This window comes from Echinops telfairi, unplaced genomic scaffold (genome assembly GCF_000313985.2).
Source record: "Echinops telfairi isolate 266 unplaced genomic scaffold, ASM31398v2 ScPeMD7_7467;HRSCAF=8505_1, whole genome shotgun sequence".
NCBI classification, from domain to species: domain Eukaryota; kingdom Metazoa; phylum Chordata; class Mammalia; order Afrosoricida; family Tenrecidae; genus Echinops; species Echinops telfairi.
The window spans coordinates 2,643,830-2,665,266 of NW_022111368.1; the positions used below are offsets into that span (position 1 = coordinate 2,643,830).

General features: G+C 41.8%; 1 pseudogene; it reads left to right on the top strand.

Annotated features, from left to right (window-relative positions):
• The first annotated feature begins 19,678 nt into the window (after nt 1–19,678).
• On the top strand, nt 19,679–20,590 carry LOC101662881 (annotated as a pseudogene).
• Nucleotides 20,591–21,437: the final 847 nt, after the last annotated feature.

Consider the following 21,437-nt stretch of genomic DNA (forward strand, 5'->3'; position numbering starts at 1 on the left):
ACTTCAGCATCAGGAATAAAACTATACTTGATAATCTATAACTAAAATATTGGTATAATCCCACTAAAATCCTTAATATTATATACTAGTTATGCATTTTTTTCCTAATACAATGAATATAATACCACATATACCACAGAACATTGGTATATTTCAATAAAATGTAAATCTTCCAAAATATAGCCATCTCATTCACAAATCCAAGCACAGTCCTCCCTCATAGCTTAGAGCCTTAGCAAGAGCATGCTAGGAGATAAAAGGAAATCCCTTGACTTGATGTAAAAGACCTAGAATCCAACGTGGACTCTTTCTCTTAGCAGCTATGATGATGTGTTAGCTTGTTTTCTTTATATATACAATGAGGATATAACATTGAATTCTAGATTTGAGAATTGGTTCAAAGAATATCTATGCAGGTTGTTAATAAAATGAAAACATTTTGCAAAGATGAGCTATTCTATTACACAGCATGAGACCAGTGAATTCTGTTGTGTGTGACAAACTTTTCCTTAGAGCCAACCATGTGCCAGGCTTTCTGTTAGTACCTGAAAACAGTGACAAAAAGAGAATTAGGTCCCCTGCTGAAGAAAAATCTTCCCTTAGAAACCCATGTCTGACTGATTATCAATATCATGGGTCATTTAATATTCAGACCTCAATGGTATTCTTAATCAAATATAGGCCTTTGATAGTATTCTTAAAAATATATAGGTCTTTGATCAAAATGATGTAAGAAAGGTACTAAGTACTTTACCTTTCTTTGAATATCACTAATTTTATATTTGATCATAGATTGCTTTAAACGCCTACCTTTGTCAAGCATGTGAATTTAATTACACTCTATAATATTTCCTAAATTAATTACTCATCAAAATGACTGGAGGGCTTATTGAAAATACATATGCACCCTCCTCTGCTGACTCACGAGCTCCTGAGTGAGGGGGGTCAGTCTTTGGTTTCCACTAAGAAGTCCCAGATGATTCTGTAATTAACTCCATTTAGCACAGCAATTCTCCAAGCGTAGTCTCCAGATTAGCATCACCCAGGAACTTGTTAGATACACAAATTCTCAGGAGCTAATTCCACCTATGAAATCAGAAACTCTGTCATGCAGGTGATTCTAGTGCACAATAAAGTTGAAGACCTGCTGGTTTAGGCCAAAATCTAAAGTGTAACTAAAACATGCGATGGTTAACCAATGGGCAGCACAACATTACTGCAAACAAGACACCGAGCTCCAAAGACACGAATGCCCCCTCCTTAGGATCACCCAGCACACTTTAAACAGCCTGAGGCCTCGCTTACACTGCAGACCTACGTGTATTAGGATCTGTGCGTAAAGGGCCCAAGCATCAGTATTTGTCAAGAATATACAAGTATTTGGCTTGTCACATTTTAATAAAATAACGAATTGACACACAAAACAAAGAATATTACCCAGAAGTACAAAACTGCAGTACAAAGTCATCTCCCGGAGTCTAAGTAGTCAACAGTTACCCTACAACGATGGGGTAAACAAAGAGGCGGGGGAAGCAAGTACTAGAAACAGAATGGACAAAACACAATGAATGCCCCTGATACATCTTGAGAAACATGACATTGTGTGACGTAGGCACTGTGCACATAGTAAATTATATAAAACAGTTCTTATATTCATAATGAGTTTTATCCCAAAGTCTGTCTTTAAGACGAATGTGTACATAAGATGAAACAAGTACATCCGTTAGTCAAAAATCTGTCTCAGAGTACAGCAGAGCTTCATAAAGTTCATGAGAAAATTCCATTATCTCTCATCCCTCTTTTTCCAGGAACTTTTTGACACTTCCTCTGACCTTTGTAGTCACTGAAAAAAACTTTAAAGAAATATTCCATAAACATTAAAGCACCTTTAATATAATAACTAAGTAATAATAAAAATATGTTGGTGTGTGTTGCAAAGGAACACCCATTTGTTATTATGAACCACTGCAGGTACTTCAAAATTTTAATATGGCACATGACTCTACATCTTATTTAGGCTAAGTTCTCTAGAGAAACAAAACCAGTGAAATGTATGAAGACACACAGACACACAGAGAGTGACAATAATCTCAAGGAATGGCTCAAGGAATGGTGGAGGTTGGTAAATACCAATTCCATGGGCCTGGCATCAGCCGGGAGGCTTCTCCTGGCTCCTATGGTTGCAGTGGCTGAAAAACCTACAATCACAATCAGCAGGTCAGATGATATCCTGTTAGTTCACAGGCTGTAAAAGCTAGGGAATCATAAAATCCACAGGTCAGACAACAGACTGCCCAAAACTAGATGTCAGATAATAATGAGCCGTAAGTAAGATCCACAGTGAGAGAGAACCTTATCATAATATATCTACATATATATTAGATGAAGTTCACACCCAAAGAAACTCCCCTTATCAGTGTAAGGGCCTGACTGGAATAAGCATATGATTTAATTGACGGTCTAACTTGTAAGACTATGACTCAACATACTTTGTTGGGGGTGGTGTCAATTGCCATCAAGTCCTCTTTGACCCATAGTGACCCTATGCACAACAGAATGAAACCCGGCATGGTCCTATGCCATTCTCACAATTGTTCCTATGCCTGAGCCTATTGTGGCAGCCACTGTGTCAACTCATCTGGTCAAGGGCCTTCCTCTTTTCACCACCCTTCCGCTTTACCAAACATGGTAGCCTTCTCCAGGGACTGCTCACTCCTGACAAGATGTCTGAAGTAGTAAGACAAAGTCTTGCCATTCTTGCCTCCAAGGAGCACTCTGGCCTTACTTCTTCCACCACGGATCAATTTGTCCTTTAGCAGTCTATATCTTCAATATTCTTCTCCAGCACCACAACTCTATTCTTTTATGGTCTTCCTTATTCAATGATGAACTTTCACCTATGTATGACACAATAGAGAATACCACGATTTGGATCAGATATACCTTAGTCCTCAAAGTAACATCCTTGCTCATCAATATTCTAAAGAGATCTTGTGCAGCATATTTACCTAATGCAATACATATCTTATCTCTTGACTGCTGCTTCCATGAGCACTGATTGTGGATCCAAGTAAAACCAAATCCTTGATAATTTCAACCTTTTCTCTATTTACCATTATGTACAGATGTAAGGATCTTGTTCTTTCTTACATTGAGTTGTAATTCATACTGAAAACTCTAATCCTTGATCTTAAGGTTATGTCATCTGCATACTGCAGGTTGTTAAAAAAGCCTTCCTCCAATTCTGATGCCCCATTCTTCTTCATATAACCCAGCATCTCTGATGATTTCTTCAGCATATGAATTGAACAAGTATGGTGAGAGGATACAACCCTGACACCCACCTTTAATGATTTTAAACCACACAGTATTCCCTTGTTCTGTTTTCACAGCCGCCTCTTGATCCATGTACAAGTTCTGATTGAGCACAATGACGTGTTGTGGAATTCCCATTCTGTTCAAGGTTATCCACAGTTTATTATGGTCCACACAGTTGAATGCCTTTGCATAGGCAATGAAACATAAGTAAACAGCTTTCTGGTATTCTCTGCTCTGAGCCAAGATCCATCTGACGTCAGCCATGATACCCCTTGTATCATATCCCCTTCTGAAGCCGGCCTGAGCTTCTGGCAGTTCCCTGTCAATGTGCTGCTGCAACGCTTGTTGGATGATCTGAAGCTAAATTTTACTTGTGTGCAATATTAATGATCTTGTTCTGTGGTCTCAGTATTCTGTTGGGTCGTCTTTCATTGCAATGGGGCTAAATAGGGATCTCTTCCAGTCAGTTGCCCAGGTGGCTATCTTCCAAATTTCCTGGCACAGACAAGCGTTTCCCCACTTAATGTAACATTTCAGTGAGTAGTCCACCAATTCCTGGTTTTTGGCTAATGCATTCCGTGCTGTCTGAGCTTTTTCCTTCAGCACCATTGGTTCGTTCTCATATTCTACCTCTTGAAATGGCAACCTGTCAGTTCTTTTTGGTTCTGTTACTCTGTGTATTCTTTCCATCTTCTCTTGATGGTTCCTGCATCATTCAATATTTTTTTTCTCTAACATTAACATCACAATACCATACATATATTCCATGTATTCGTACATATATCAGATGGCTTCATCAAGTTAATGAGAAAACTCCATTACCTTTTTGCTGCATTTTTCCATGAACTTTTTGAAGCTTCCTCATATCTTTGTAGGTGTTTTGTTCAACTGAAACAAGCACGCTGGTGTTTTAGTCAAATAAAAAGTATAAGGATACAATTATACGGATTTTATTCAATGATTTTATTGCCCCCAAACAAATCATAAAGAATGTTGTTCTTAACCATAAACATCACAACAGTTTCTGTGGCATTTTTCCTAAGCAGGAAACAAAATTTCATAGCTGCACGCTCTTACAGTGGCCATCAAAAACAAAAAACAAACAAGGTTTGAGTGAAACTGCATTCAAGAAAAAATTCACTATGTCCAGAGAGAACCTTCCCAGGAGATGCCACTGGGTGAAGTTCAGAGCGAATTGCTGTGTGTTCCCCTAGCAGGAAAAATGAGCAGTACTACTGAAAGCTCTGCTTAGCCAGCGCAATTCCGGGTTTTTTGGGGGGTGCCCCCTTTTCTGCTATAGCTATTTAATATACAACTGTCTCTCAAAAAACTATGGAAATTAAATCTGCAGATGCTCAACTCCTTTATATAAAATGGCAATTTGCATTTTACCTACACATGTACATCATTTCATAAACCTTAAATCTCTAAGTTGCTCCTAATATCTAATATAATGTAAACACTTTGTAAATAGCACTTCTTTCACCCCTTAAGCCTTTGTGGGATTGCTTCGACCACTTAATTGCATTTTTTCCCCCTCTCAAATATTTTTGATCTTCAGTTGGTTGAACTGCAAATGCAGAGCTTGAAGATACCAAGGACCAACTGTAAACTTGTTTATAAATAGGAAGTATCAGACTTGAAAACTCTAAGTTTATTTTAAATCATACAAATTTTCAGGCATTGAACCATATTTTTGGGATTACAGACTGCTCTGCATTTATACAAACACATTTTTTGTCAATAGAAATATCAGACTTTTATCTTCCGAAAGAGGTCAAATGTTAAGTCAGAAACATCTTTCAAAGGAAATGTGATAAAAGTAATGTCAAATTCAAACAAGTGATCTATTCCAGAACAAAGTATCCTATTTTCTCCCTTCAAAGAGTTCTAGCAAGTAGGTATTAAACTTCATCTTGAAGTTTAACACGCAAATTTATTTTTCAAACTGCTGCTTTGAAAGCAAAGGCTGTGAATTCTGTAATGCCACTGGGTTTCTTTTACGATCCCACCCTGCAAATGTTAAAGCAGCAGTAACTCCCAGTAGGATTTTATCTGGGCAAGAGGCAAGACTAAATGCCTAAACCTCTCCAACTGTGCACTAATCTCAAGGCTAATTTGTCAAATCTGCATTTCATTTGTTTCCCTTCCTTTGTAGAAGTTTATTGATAAGCCACTCTTGTCATTTTCCCAGGAATGAGACCCTGATCGATCTAGTTTGCATACCTGACTCTTTAGTATTTAGCGACCCAGTGGGTCTGCTAGAGGAAGGGTAAATGCTAGGAGAAATTCTATTGAACAGTGCTTATTGTAAACAATTTGCTGTCTTACTGGGTCCCTAATTTGCTATAGTTGAAGTTGGAATTTTATTTGTTGGTTTGTTTCCTTGGTTTTTTTCCCCCCCAGAACTGATTCTGCTTCAGAACATCATAAAAGTAATGTCAATATTTTATGTGTTTTATTTGTGTTCATTGTGTTCAGGACAGCTGATCCTAAAGGAATAAAACATCTGGTACGGAGAGATCTTTTTCATGAAGATAGTGTTGATAGCAAAGAAGAAAGCCCTGATACCACACACACACCCTGCAAAATCAAAGGCAAGGCAGTCTTTGAAGGTCAGGAAGCCTGTACCGAAAGGATTCTCTGCCCAAAGATCTGGGCTTGCTCACATTTCAGTGGCACAAGATGCTGACATTGCAGTAGCAGCCCATGTACCAGTGGATAGTCCTCCGTGGAAGACCAACTTCAACCTCCCTCATTACATTTCTCATTACCTCCTCATTAAGTTCCCCAATCATGGAGGCAATAATGAAAAAGAAGATCAAGGACAACTGGTGTTTACCCAGACCATCAGAGGCAACAAGCTCCAGATCAACGAAATTCTACGGAAGCTTGGTAGCACCAGGTGGCCAAAGCCAGCAGAGTTTCAAGGGCTGATGGGAGGAAAGGCACCCTAGGACTACACCCCCACTGGCATGCTATGGGTGGTGCCAACAACACTGGTACCATCTAAACTGATCGCGGCTCATTGTTTCTAAAAATATCAATATGTTTCCATCATACATAACAGAAGAGGAGACGTTCTATAGAAGGCTAATTCCATCCATCTTAGATGTTACCTAAATGATCCTTGCAAACATTTTGATAATTCAAACACACTTTTTTAAAAAATCATTTTATTAGGGGCCCATACAACTCTTATCACAATCCATACATACATCAATTGTGTAAAGCACATTTGTACAATTCATTGCCCTCATCATTCTCAAGACATTTGCTCTCCACTTAAGCCCCTGGCATCAGCTCCTTATTTTTCCCCTCGCTCCCCGTTCCTCCTCCCTCATGAACCCTTGATAATTTATAAATTATTATTTTGTCATATCTTTCACTGTGCGATGTCTCCCTTCACCCACTTTTCTGTTGTCTATCCCCCAGGGAGGTTATATGTAGATCCTTGTAATCGATTCCCCCTTTCTACCCCACCCTCCCTCCACACTCCCAGTATCGCCACTTTCACCACTGGTCCTGAAGGGATGATCTGCCTTGGATTCCCTGTGTTTCCAATTCCTTTCTGTACAAGTGTGTACCCTCTGGTCTAGCCAGATTTGTAAGGTAGAATTGGGATCATGATAATAGGGGGGGCGGGGGGGGTGGGGAGAAAGCATTTAGGAACTAGAGGAAAGTTATGTTTCATCGTTGCTACACTGACCCTCACTAGCTCATCTCCTCCCTGTGACCCTTCAGTAAGGGGGTATCCAGTTGCCTACAGATGGGATTTGGGTCTCCACACTGCACTCCCCCTCATTCACAATGATATGATTTTTTTTGTTCTGATGATGCCCAATACCTGATCCCTTCGACACCTCGTGATGGCACAAGCTGGTGTGCTTCTTTCATGTGGGCTTTGTTGCTTCTGAACTAGATGGCTACTTATCTACCTTCAAGCCTTTAAGACCCCAGATGCTATATCTTTTGATAGCTGGGCACCATCAGCTTTCTTCACCACATTTACTTATGCACCCACTTTGTCAAACACACTCTTAATGGAAAACCACACAAGCTACAATTTTAAGTAACTCAACAATGGCTTCTTTGCTTCTTTATTGTTGTTCTCTTGTTTTTACTGCTTTTACTTCCTGGATGCTGCAAATGGGGAAGATGTTCATGTCCACTCAGAGGCGCATTGAAAGAAGAGCCTGACAATCTACTTCTGAAAAATCCATCCTTGAAAACAGTGCAAGGATAGGGAAACATTGAACCCTAACAGCTGGGGATCATTTTGGATCTTTGGAGGTTGCAAGTTTTAAGTTAGTAATGGCTAAGTGTCAGTTCATGAGATGCCTGCTGTGCTGCTCCAAGTACCTTGGGGATGGCTGAGGGTCTGTTACTCCCAGGTTGACTATGAATGGAAAGGGGTCAGAGTACATCCCTTCACAGTCATGTCTGAGAAGTTAGGATTGAGAAGAGCTCAAAGACGGTGCCACAAAATGGTTAAGCTCCCTTTGCACCTTCTTGTAGATTATTTTCATCACATACACAGATTGGCTGCCAATGGAAGAAGAGTACTCAGGACTGCGTTGTCCTGGAGTGGGTACAAGGAAGACTAGGTAATTGTGAGAAGGGAGGTCTAGGAAAAAGCAGAATTGCAGGGCAGGTGACAAAAGCAAACGTTGCCCACTTCTGTCACCATGGCACTAGCTGGTGATCTGAAGGCATAACGTTAACACAGGCTTGTGTTGTCAAGTTGCACACCAGTGCTTGCCCAGCCCACCCAAGTTTCTGTAGCTGAGCTCAAATGATGTCACCATCTTTCTACAGAAAGAACTTCCTCATGTACTTTCCCTTTCTCTGGTTTTTGTTTTGCTTTGGTTTGTTGCAATCAAACAGTGAATGGGGGAAAACCTCTTCAGGGGTCTACCCTTCACAGTGCTCCCTTATTTACCATCAGCAGATGCAGTACTCTAGTTTCAGATTCCAGAAACAGTTCTCTCCTAACTACCAAGACTCAGCTTCTTCACAAATCCTTAACTTTTAAAACATTGCAATAATTGAATACAGCCAATATCACTTCATAAGACTGTTCATGCTTCCCTCTCTTTTCTCTCTCCCCTTTGGTCAATGTTGTAATGTTATAATCAAAACTCATGGCCATCTGGTCAGTTCTGATTCATAGAGACCCAATTGGGAGAGTAGAACTACTCCTTTGGGTTTCAGCATTTAAATCTTTACAGGAGTAGAAAGCCACATCTCTTATTCCTGTGGAGTGGCTGGTGAGTTTGATCCACTGACCTCATCAGACGTTCAATGCACAGCCCACTGTGCATGTGCCAAAGGAGACCTGATGGTACAAAGGTTACGTGCTTGACTGGTAACCAACAGTACAATTTGAGTAGGGCCAGAGTTCTTCTTGGAAGCAGGGATGGCAAGAATTAGTCTTACATACTTTGGACATACTGTCAGGAGAGACCAGTCCCTGGAGGAGGACATCATGTTTGGTAAAATGGAGGGCCAGCCAAAAAAAAAAAAAAAGAGGAAGGCCCTGGATGAGATGGATTGACACAGTGGCTGCAACAAAGGGCTCAGGCACAGGAACCATTGTGAGGCTGGCACAGGCCCGCGTAGTGTTTCATTCTGTGGTGCACAGGGTCGCTATGGGTTGGAGCCGACTCAATGACACTTAACAACAATAGCAACAGCAGCTCCACAATAGAAAGGCCTAAAAATTTGCTTCTGTAAAGATTATAGTGCCCCCCTCCTCCTGCCCGCCCCCCTTAGAAAACCCTATGGAGAAGTTCCACTCTTTGTCACATCAGGTCACGATGAATCAAAAGTCAACTCAGCATCTAACGACAGCAGCAACAATGACGTGCCACACCCTAGGCGACAAAATTCATTATGAGGAAAAATAGATAGCACCTTCTCTTAACAAAGTAGACTTGGACCAGAAGAAAGGAGAACTACATTGATAATGAAAATATTGTGTATAAGTATAAATCTTCAGATATACTGTATAATTGATGATAGCAAAAGTTTTGCTTGGAATTAATGAGAATAAAGTAAAAGATTCTGTGATAGATCAAAACGTCATGTCCTAGTCATTGGAGCTTATGAATATGTCAGTTTACAAGGCAGTGGAGAATTAATTCATTAATTAATTGCTAATCAATTGATTTCGAATTCGAAAACTCCCAGTAGGTTTAGACTAGATCCCAGGTTCCCAAACTTGGCTTATCATTGCAATCCCTTGGGGATCTGGTGCCACTACAGATCCTGGGCTCCTGCCTCTAGACTCTGGACTCTAGAGCAGCAGTTCTCAACCTGCGAGTCACCACCCCTTTGGGGATCGAATGAACCTTTCACAGGGGTCACCTGATTCATAACAGGAGCAAAATGACAGTTATGAAGTAGCAACGAAAATATTTTTATGGTTGGGGGAGTCACCACAACATGAGAAACTATATGAAAGGGTCACGACATTAGGAAGGTTGAGAACCACTGCTAGAGTCTAGAGACTATGATTTATTAGATTGCAAATGAAGCCCAGGGATCTAGTTTTACCAGATCCTCGGGTGATTCCAATGGCCAGTCAAGTTTGGGAATGTAGGGCCTGTTGTTTGTTTTGCAGTGCCATCGAATTGATTCCCACTCATAGCGACCTATGCACAACCTTCAAAACACGGCTCAGTCCTGCACCCTCCTCACAGCCGTTCCTTTGCTTGAGCCCATAGCTACGGCCACTGTGTTAAGTCATCTCACTGAGCGCCTTCCTCTCTGTTGCTGCCCCTCTGCTCTACCAAGCACAATATCCTTCTCCATCGACCGATCCTGCCGGACAACACGTCCAAACTATGTAAAGTCTCTCCAAAGTCTCTCCATTCTCGCCTCGAGGGCCTCAAGCCAAAACCAAACTCACTGCCATTGAGTCAATACTGACCCAGAGTGACCCTCTAGGTTGAACAGCCTCTGTGAGTTCCTGAGGCTGTAACTACTGAAAGAAGGAGAGCGCCCCATTGTTCTCCCACAGAGCAGCTAGAGTTTCCCAACGGCTGACCTTTCAGGTTACAGCCCCATGCATAACCACTGGACCACCAGGACTCAGGCCTCTAAAGCCTAGATTATCCAAATAGGCCCCCATGTAATCAGAAAGATTCTTGAAACTTGAAGAGGCAGAAAAAGAGGTCAGGTTAACACAATGTCCTAAGGACTCCTCTTGCCATTGCTGGCTTTGAAGTTGAGAAAGAGGCTCAAGAGCCAAGGAATGCAGGTGACCTTTCCAAAACCAGACTCACGGCCATCAGTCAATGCTGACTCATAGGCACTGCCCTGCAGATTTCGGAGGCTGGGACTATTACAGGAGTAGAAAGCCCAGTCTTTCTCCTGCGGAGCTGCTGGTGGTTTCGAACTGCCGACCATGTGGCTCGCAGCCCAACTTGTAAACATGACACCACTAGGTGACCTCCAAAAGCTACAATACACTAACCCAACAAAAACCAGGTTCTCCCTTAGAGCTTCTAGTAAGGAACATAGCTTCTGTGACTCCTTGCTTTTAGCTCAAGGAGAACCATGTCAGATGGTATCAGCAGAAGATAATAAATTTGTGTTATTTTAAGTCACTAAGTTTGTAGACACTTAAGGAAATAATAAGAAACTAATACAATTTCCCTGAGGAGTTGATACCTGAGCTGAGCCTTTAATGGAAGAGGACTTAAACCAGTCTAAGCAATGAGGTAATAAAACACAAAGGTCGTGAGGATAGTTACAATTAGTTCCCTCACTGAAGTACAAAGGTGAAGCCGTTGAGTGATGGAAGTGGGGACCTGAGGGGTGCAGGTAGAATTATACCAAGACGGGCTTGATCAACCATGTGATTCTTCCCAGCTCTCCTTGCCTTAGGCAAACCGCTGGCCATTTCAAAATTGTCGTGTCACCTGCCAAAGCTTTGTGTCTCAGCCCATACAGACCTATCTACTTAGAATAACCTCCCAATCTATTTCCACTAGTTTAAACAGCTAGCTCCTCAAAGAGGAATTCACATGCCCTCTAGTTTAAGGTGACCAGACATCCCGCTTTTTTTAGCGGGATAGTCCCAATTTTAACAATTTTTCCCGCGTCCCATGGCATTTTTAAAAAGTCCTGATTTTTGGAAAGAATGCACGACAAGCTAAGGTATATGGTTTTCGGCTGCCATGTGGCTATTTCACCAGGATATGAGTTTTATCAATGGTATCCTGGGTTTACCGATGTTAAAATCTGGTCACCTTACTCTAGTTACCAAGCTAAAATGATCCCATCTTCCTGAGAATCCCAGTAGCAGCTCAGTTGTTCCTTAACCATGACTCATCACCCTACACCTTAAACGGGAGTTATTTATGTCTAACTCATATTATTTATTATTAGTGTCTTAAGAACAGAACCTCTCATTGTTAGGGCCTTCACAATTTCTAACAAGGTGCCAAGTGTCGTACAGCAGAGGGCAGTGCCATGGTCAACAGATACTTGACAAAGTGTTTATGAAGACATCAAAACGTGACCTCAAGCTCAGTGGACACCTCCCAAGCTGATGGAAAAGGGCCTTTGTGACTCCCATTGCTAGGTGCCACCGAGTCGGTTCCAACACATAGCCACCCTGTGTGTAACAGAATGAAACACTGCCCAGTACCGCAACCATCCTCCCAGTTGGTATGTGTGAACTCATTGTTGCGGCCACTGTGTCAATCCATTTAATGAATGATGTGTTAATCAAAACAGTGAGTTAATCAGCTCAAACTCACCACCATCGAGTCTATAGCAACTCATTGGGACCCTAAAGGACAAGGTAGAACTCCCTCCTAAGAGTTTCCAAGACTGTAACTGTTTATAGGCATAGAAAGTCCTGTCTCTCAAATGGCTTGTGGTTTAGGACTGGTGTGACCTTTCATGTGTAATCACGATGCCATCGGGGCTCCCATAGTTCAACCGCTGGTTGATAGAGAGACATTAAGTATTTGACGGCGAAAACATTTATATACAAGATTTTTCAGTTCGGACATGGCCTTTGGCCTTTTCTATCCATGTAACTCACCCCCCATAACACAATTTTTATAGCTTTGGGTTTTAATTCCTTTAATATGCAGCAACAACTATAACTGGAGCACAAAGTCCTTCTAGACATTTACATTTCCCTGTATTTTAAGAGTTTTCTTTCTCCTATCTAGTTCAACAGTACATTTTCACTATTTTCCGATGGCAAAGTTCCAAAGCAATTATTTCAATTTCACAGAAATAACTCCCTCCTCATATTCAGACTTCGTTGGCTTACCTTATAGTTAATTGAATCATGTAATTACAATAGCAAGTAAAACTGGCATAAACAGGGTTGAGAATAAATATGCCTGGCTCACGGTAAACTTACAACTCAACTTTTTAGAAGTCTAAAAATGTAGATGTAGGCAAAGCAAAGATTAACTAAGCAGCTATGAAAGTTCGGCCTGTGGTGGGCATAAGTCGTGTGTTTCGCAGTGGTAATGGTGGGCATGTCATGGGCCTGTGGTGGGCATAAGTCGTGTGTTTCTCAGTGGTAATGGTGGGCATAAGTCGTGGGCCTGTGGTGGGCATACGTCGTGTGTTTCGCAGTGGTAATGGTGGGCATAAGTCGTGGGCCTGTGGTGGGCATATGTCGTGTGTTTCGCAGTGGTAATGGTGGGCATAAGTCGTGGGCCTGTGGTGGGCATAAGTCATGTGTTTCGTAGTGGTAATGGTGGGCATAAGTCGTGGGCCTGTGGTGGGCATAAGTTGTGGGCCTGTGGTGGGCATAAGTCGTGTGTTTCGCAGTGGTAATGGAGAGCAGTCAGTAGTAGCTTTTGAGAGCTTCCACAGCAACAAGTCATAGATCCTGATAGTTGAACAAAACTGTAGCATTTCACAACCCCAGGACCCTAATCAGTGGAATGTCTGTGTTGAACCGGAAATCATGCATACTAGTTAATAAGGATCTTTTTTATTCCAAAATCTAATAACTCCATGGATGTCCCTGATATTTAGCATCTAGTATTTGCTAGATTCTTTCCAGTTATGGGGTTTCTATGATTGCAAGGCAAGCACTCCTTTCTCAGATATTCTAATTGCTGATAAGTGCTTGCTTGTTTTGCGCCACTCTTTGCCTCCTCGCGATTTCCATCCATTTCAGCCCTCAGGAACTTTATCCCTTTCCAAACAGATGGGTAGCATCAGTTCTGCCCTTCTTCATCCATTTGAAGACAGCTTTCTTAACTTTATGTTAAGAAGATTCCAGTTCCTTCCATTGAAAACGTGTCCAAATCATTTTGCTTCCTAATTGTCCCATTCTAGGGATAGTTTAGAGATTTAGAGTCATCTAGAGGCCTCCTTAGAGGTAAAGATGGCAAGACTTCAGCTTACATACTCTGGACATGTTCTCTGGAGAGATCAGTCCCTGGAGAAGGACCTCATGCTTGGTAAAGTAGAGGGGCGTGAAAAAGAGACAGGAGCTAGGAGCTAGCTTGATGCAGTGACCGCAGCGATGGGCTCAACCAGAGGAACAATTGCGATGTTCAACTTGCACATGCATATGAGGGGACTGGAAATACGATGGCATAGGTCAGGCACACCTTAATCCTCGAACTAACATCCTAGCTTTCACCACTTTAAAGAGGTCATACACAACAGATCTACCCAATATGTTGTGCCTGCAACGCAACTGGTACACCATGTGTCACTTACAGCAAGACCAGGATCAACCCAGAGTTGATTCTGAGCAGATTCTTTTTTTATTCTAAAATTTAAGAATTCTCAAAATCTTATTTCAGTTGAGATTCATGCTATCTAGTAGGGCAAACTATCTCAATCCATTTTGTGGCGACAGCAATGGGTTCAAGCCTATTTACCCTTGGGAGGCTGTCAGAGGACTGAGAAATGTTTCATTGTCATACACTAGGCCACAATGAGTTGGAATCGACAGTAACTAGTAACAACAAGAGCAAAATCAAAAGACACCAAAACAAACTTATTTAGGATCATCCCTGAGACCTCCCTTTCTCTCCCATGTCCAGCTGTTCACAAAATCTTGTTGTTCTACCTCTAATATACAACCAAAGTCTGATACCTCTGCCCAACCTTCACAGATTCATCCTGGTCCAAACCAACATCTCTCATCTATAGTATTGCAACTGCTTCTTAATGAATGGGTTCCCTTGCTTTCACTCCTGAGTCTTCACAGCTCCGTAGCTGGAGAGATCCTTTTAAACTGAAGTTGGTCCATGTCAGAGCACTTCTCAAACTTACCCAAACTTATACCACAGAAAGTAAACGACTGAGTTCATATGACAAAAACACCTGCTGTCCCCAGAGTCCTCCCCAAACCTATAGGACTCTTTGACCTTATTTTCTACTACTTACTCAACACTGACTTCCTTGCTATTCTTCAAACAGGCAAGGCACATGCCCATACTAAGGATTGGCACTGGCTACGCCGTAAGCTAGAAAGATCTTGCCTGAGATAGCTGCATAACAAACTCCATCACATCCCTGAAGTCATCACTTAAGTGGCACTTTCTCGGGGACCTTCTGTGACTACTTAATTTTAAATTCTAACCTCCCTTTCCCCAATTCCCCTTGTCCTACTCTCTTTTTCCCCCTTTTCCATTGAATTCATCATGCCCTACTATGCTATGTAATTTCCTTATCAATATCTACAAGGCCTCAGAAATTTGATTTGTTCACCAATATATTTCAGATCCCTAGACTCGTGCTTAACATAGAGCTTGACTGGTAGTCTTCTGCACCTTGTTAAACAAAGGGGTTCAAAACGATCCCCTGTTGTGATTTCTGCTGTATTATCTATCAGATAAAAATGTCATAATCATACCAGCATCAGCACTACCACCATAAAGAAATAAGGGTACTACCAATGCCAGTCTGTGGGTCATAAATCCTGAATCTAGAATAATTCAGTAAACTTTTATACCTCTTCCACTTACCTAAGGCAAAGCATATTCTTTGGCATAAGGTGCTAGCATACAGTATAATATTGTGACATACAAATAGCTCATTTTTATTGTACAGTCTGCCAATAAATTTTCTTGAGAGCGCCTCTTTTTTTTCCTAATAGATATATGACCAGTGGGTATCTATTGACTTGTGCCCAGTGCTAGTGGCATAAGGAATAATTTACCAGATGTGAGAATATGATGTTTCTGTTCCACATGTCTGTCTCGGGTATCTTTAGTTCACCGTATGCTCACTGCAGCCCTCACGTTTCTTATATATTACCCGTCAACACAGTAACTCTCTTCCAAGTCTCCAGAAATGCAGGTTAACTTTTTTTCTCTTGCCTTAGATTAGTTTCTGTAAAGCCAACAGGAGGATCTGGCAGGAGACTCGGCATAAGAGAATCATAGCACACATATAAAATAAAGTATAAAAGTGTATATAGTGTTCCCTTCCTGAGCCTAAAATATCTCCATCATAAACAGAGTAGAAAAGCCTGAACAAAGGAGGAAATTGCTCATTAGAAAAGCCCCCCCCCCCCATATTGGGAACATTAAATATCCCACCTGGGATGTATAGCAAGGTGGACCTTACTGTATGCCACACACTTATCCCTATCACAATCTTCAGTTGGGTCTTTACAGTAACTGACAGCTGCACATTCTTGACTGCACAGCCATATGTTTTCCTCTTCAACCAGATGTAGGCCATAAAACTGTTTTATCTATTTTGTGGTCTGGTTATTACTAATAAAATAAACTACAAATACCTAACTTAGTGGCTTTTCTGAGACCATTGTGCTACAGCAAAGTAACAGTTTTGCTCCCTGGCACACTCAACATGTTTTCGAATCAAAACATCTCGGGAAAGATCTGTTCCTGTTCCTAAGGAGTTCATAAAGACGCCGACAATCTGAATGCATTGTGCTGGGCAATGACTTGTTTTCCTATTGATTTCTTGGCTGATGGACCATAACCTTCATTGATAGTTCATTTCTGCTTCCTCCAGACTGAAAAGGAAATCGCACTGAGTCTCTTCTCTGCCTCTGAGCCGACATTATTGATATTCTTTAATCATTATGTTGGAACATAAAGCTTCTGTTATGTTGCCATGATTATGTGTCCTTACTAGAAAGTAGTGAGTGAAACAATCATAGCTGGTGAAGGGCACCGCAGGGCTGTCCTGCTGTTCTCTGGGCCTCGGAGGACACCACGCAGAACTCAAGCAAGCGCCCCATTCAGGCTGCATCTGGGCAACAGTTGACAAAAGGAATCTTTCTAGAGTCTTCAAAAGGGGAAATGTCATAATTAGCATTTAACTCAATGGAAGTTATGCAGAGGAGCGGAGTCCATTTTCACATAACAATGTTTTCTTTTTTAATTCACATTACCGTTCACTAGCTACTTTTTATGAATATCCTATCATTTTAAGAGGATATAGATATAGATATAGATATCTATATATATAAATAAGATCATGAACTTTCTGCAGTGAAAATGCTGGCAAAATTTAGCCAGATTTTTAAAATATTTTCAAATATCCTGTATTAGGTTTTATCTAAATGCCCATGTAGTACAGAATGAGCCCGATAAACCTATACCCTATGAGATTCCTTAAAGCATCTGAAGTGAAATATCATAATAACCAACACTACTGTGCTTTTTCTTTTTACTCATCTGTTAAGATGAACACAAATGTCTAATGACCGTGCATGCTTGCCAAAATAGATATTTACATTTTTTAGAATAACCCCTGATAATAGCAGCACACATTAAATCAAAATCACAATCGTGTGAGGGGGCTCAGTGACCTCACCGTGGCTACCTTCTGTGGTGGTAAGTACTGCTATGTACACACTATTTATGTGATCTCCCCTGGCCCTTCCTGCTCTAATGTGAAACCAGGTATCTGGCTCTGGACAATGGCTTATAAGTGGAAGTGCTCCCAGGCCCAGCCCCACCCCCACACAACTACCAACTCTGGTCAAGACAGTGGCACCTGCACCTACCTAGTGTCAGAGCTGCTCCATCCTTGATGGAAGTAACCAAACCTTTTTGCCTTAAGCCGCTGACATTCTGAGGCTGGTTGCTATGACGGCACAACCTAACCTATTCTGACAGATGAATACATACATTTGCATTGATTGGGCTGGTTCTGTATTTTGCCTTTAGTATTGTTGTCCACATTAAAGAGTATACATGTTTCCGAGGACTACCTAGCCTTGGATTAATATACTTATATGGTAGTGGAAGGGAAGAAGGTCAGAAAACAACAGTAACCATAAAGGTAGTTTCTTTTATGAATCCAGAAACTCGGCTTGCTATGAAGCCCAGACTGGCCAAGAAGTGCACAGCTCCGAATTACATGGTCTCTTGCGCCTTTTTTTCACAAGTGAAATCTGGTTAAAATGAACTTCAGACATTGCTTTGAAGGAGAAGAAAACGTTGAAGCGGACACATAATATACAACTAAATTCAAGTAAATAGACCAAGGTAACTGGTCTTTATATACTCATTATATGTATATGAATTTCAGAACTTTGATTTTTCTTTTCTTTTTTTTTTCCTTTAAGTAACAGCTGTGACTTCACATTCCCCACACCTATTGCCTGCTGGTCAGGGAAACACATTACAGGACTCCCCACTTAGGGCCCCTTTGTTTCCCCTAGGGGACTACAGGAGACGCAGGTGTGGCTAAAGATGAAAAGGTATGAGGCTCCTTTGCTCTCGGTCACCTCCTGCCCTCACAGCTGTAGACGTTGAGCTCTTGCCTCGCTCCAGGTTTTGGCTACAGAAACACCCACATTCTACATATTCCAGATAATCTGGAAGTCCTAAGGAGAGGGGACTTGATCTTTTGAACTTCAAGAAAATCCTAATTTGCAGTGGGTTATCTTTCTTCTAGCGAACACAGATGCCATGGTGAGCCCATTTCCCGCTCCCTCACTCGTTCAGAATTATCTGATAGCTCCTCTGACAGATTTCCTTTTCGCCCATGGCAGTGGGGAAAGATTGGGTTTTTCTACAGCCCCCACCCCCTTCAAATGACAATATTGTGAACATCTGGTTTGTAGCCTTCTTAACAAAATTTGTTCTGCGGCGCTATTAAGTTTAAACATCTGTCATTTATATCAAGCAGTTGACAAAATGCTCTATGTTGAATTGCAACACAGGGTACTACATCATTAAAAATCTTTTTTTGGAAACAAACTGAAAAAGAGTTAATTGTCTCTTCTTGAAGATAGTGGGTCCTAATCACCAAAGGTGTCTATTTTCTTTTCCAAATGAGAAAACGTATTCATGTAATTTTCCATTTTCTGTCCCAGTGACTACTATATTTAATTACTCTAAATCACTCTCCACATAAAGACAATGATGTGCTTCTGAGCGCCATTACCAGGATATTGTTTTGTAAATGTGTTTGTCTATTTAAAAAGCACTGAAAGTTTTCAGCAGATTTGAACCTACTGGGTTTTCCTGCCAGGCCCGGATCAATATGTCATTTGTTAAAATACAATGTGTAGGAGCCAGTGCCGAGTGCACGTGGCTGTGACAGGGCTTGCCGCTGTCTTCACGTGCACCCAGCGAGGAGAGAAAAACAAATCTAACATCAGTATGAAATGCCACTAACCGTTAAAGCCAAATAATGGTAAGAGATGAATACACTGGCCAACACACATTTTGGTGCCTCTGATGTTAGACTTGTTAGAGGGTATAGGATCTTCTGGCTCCAAAAACGGCCCCAGGTTTCCCCTATCAGCTCCGGTGTTTGCAATAGAGACGCACAAGCCACTCTTCCCACTTCGCTCTACTTGCCCATACGAGAAATCAGGACATTTGAATGTGGTGTCGGCTAGCCCGAGACAGAAGAAAATGCACACTGGCTTTACTTAAAGCCATTTGTGTTGCATTAAATATTTAGATCAAGTTACACTTTACATGGTGTCCTTTGATCCAAAGATGTATTTGAACAGTGTAAGTTACATGAACTTGGAATTTTCCCCAAGCATCGCGTCTCTTTTATTAGGTACCGAATAGCAGCCAGCTCCAATTTGTTATCTTAAAGAGGGAACCAGAAATAAGAGTTACTGGACAATAAATAAGGCTGGTTGGTGGGTTATGTGTTTACTGCTCACCACCCGCCCAGCTATTCAAGCTGCGATGCAAGAGGATGAACCTTTCTGCTCACATAGTGATTCACAGTGGCGGAAACCCACAGCACTTTCCCTCTGTCCTGTAGGGGTTCCATGGTTTGTAATAGACTGAAAGGTAGTCAGTTTGGTACAATAAATAAAGATTAAAATATTCTGGAACCCAAAATCGGTCTATCAGAATGAAAATTCCTCACTAAAATAAAAACGCGCCAGTCTTGTTATAAGATGCCTCAGCTTCTCCACTTGTGCCCAGAAACTCCTAAGAGAGAAGTTAGAATTTTTCTTACAAAAAAGCTTGGAGTCGGCCAGCCGTTCTTCGCAGAGCCACCCCGGTCTCCTGCTTTGGCTGTGCTCAACCCGCACCCTGCAGCGCTCACCTGCCGCCCATCAGCACCTCTCAGCTTACTCTCCACGTCTCCCTCGCAGGGGCGCCAGACCCGCAACCAGGACTCGGAGGCCGCCATCAACCGCCAGATCAACCTGGAGCTCTACGCCCCGACGTCTACCTGTCCATGTCTTACTACTTCGACCGGATGGCGTGGCTCTGAAGAACTTTGCCAAATGCTTCCCGCACCAGTCTCACGAGGAGAGAGAACACGCCGAGAAACGGATGAAGCTCCAGAACCAGCGAGCGGGCCGGGTCTTCCTCCAGGATATCAAGACACCAGACCGTGACACGGGAGAGCGGGCTCAACGCCACGGAGGGTGCGCTGCACCTGGAGAAGAGCGTCAACCAGTCTCTGCTGGAGCTGCACAAACTGGTCAGGGACAAGAACGACCCCAGCTTCGTGACTTGGAGACACAGTACCGATGAGCAGGTGAAATCCATCAAAAAGCTGGGCGACTATGTCACCAACCTGCACAAGATGGGGGCCCGGGATCCCGGCCTGAGCGCATCTCTTCGACAAGCAGACTCTGGGAGACAGTGAGGGAGGGCTAAGCGGCAGCCTGGTCTTCCCCAAGTCACCGAGGCAGCACATGCATGTTGGGGTCTGTCCCTTCTCTAGAAATTGTACCCAAGCATCCACTTCCGTTCTTCCATTTGTACCTTTCCTTCAGATAAAGTTCATAAGGTCATTTGATACCCGGCTGTTGTGCCAGAGAGACACGACGGCCCAGGCAGTGGAATTTTTTTAAGCGCCCCAGTTCTGCTGCAAAATCCCACTTAATAAAACGGAGCTTGCACAGGGGGAAAAAAAAGCTAGGAGTCAACCTCACTGCTGAAACATTTAACATGAATTATCCACTGAATTTCATGTATTAAAATGTATTCTGAAATGCTTCCTGCATAATTTGAAGAGGAAAAATTTTAATCTTGAAAATCTTTATAAAACTTGCTATGAAGTCTTAGTTTCAACACTCTAAATTGCCCTCACACCTTCCATGTATGTGCCTTTTCGATTTTCTTTTTTATTTTCCACTTTTCTCAAGCTGTCTTCTGGCTTTGCTGTGTCTACCTTGTAGTCTCTGTATTTACTTCACAGCCTCACCTACCCAAAAGAAAAGCCCATTGCCACCTAATTCTGAGTCATATTGAGCCTATAGGACAGAGACGAACTGCCTCCTTTGGGATTCCAATTCTTTACATCATTTAAAGACAGCAGAGTGACGGTGGGTTCAAACGATTGACCATATGACTGGCAGCTCAATGCATAGCCAACTAGCCACTCTGGGTCCATATACAGCTTGTCTTGAAATCCCCTTAAAGACTCATTATTGTTCAAATATTTCTTACCCTTTTTGTCTTATCCTGTAACTTATGGATCTGAATATACCTTAATATCTGAAAATATAGTTGAACATCATATCTTAGAAACCAAAGATGCTGAGGTCTATCCAATGCAATTTTCTGAATCAATGCCCCCAATAATGCCAGAAATAAGCCTAAAAACCAGGGCACCAAAAAAATTGTTGTTGTTGTTGATGTTGTTCTTGGGCTGTGATATCAAGACCCCAGGACCTTTGTACTCTAAAAGATTTCTAA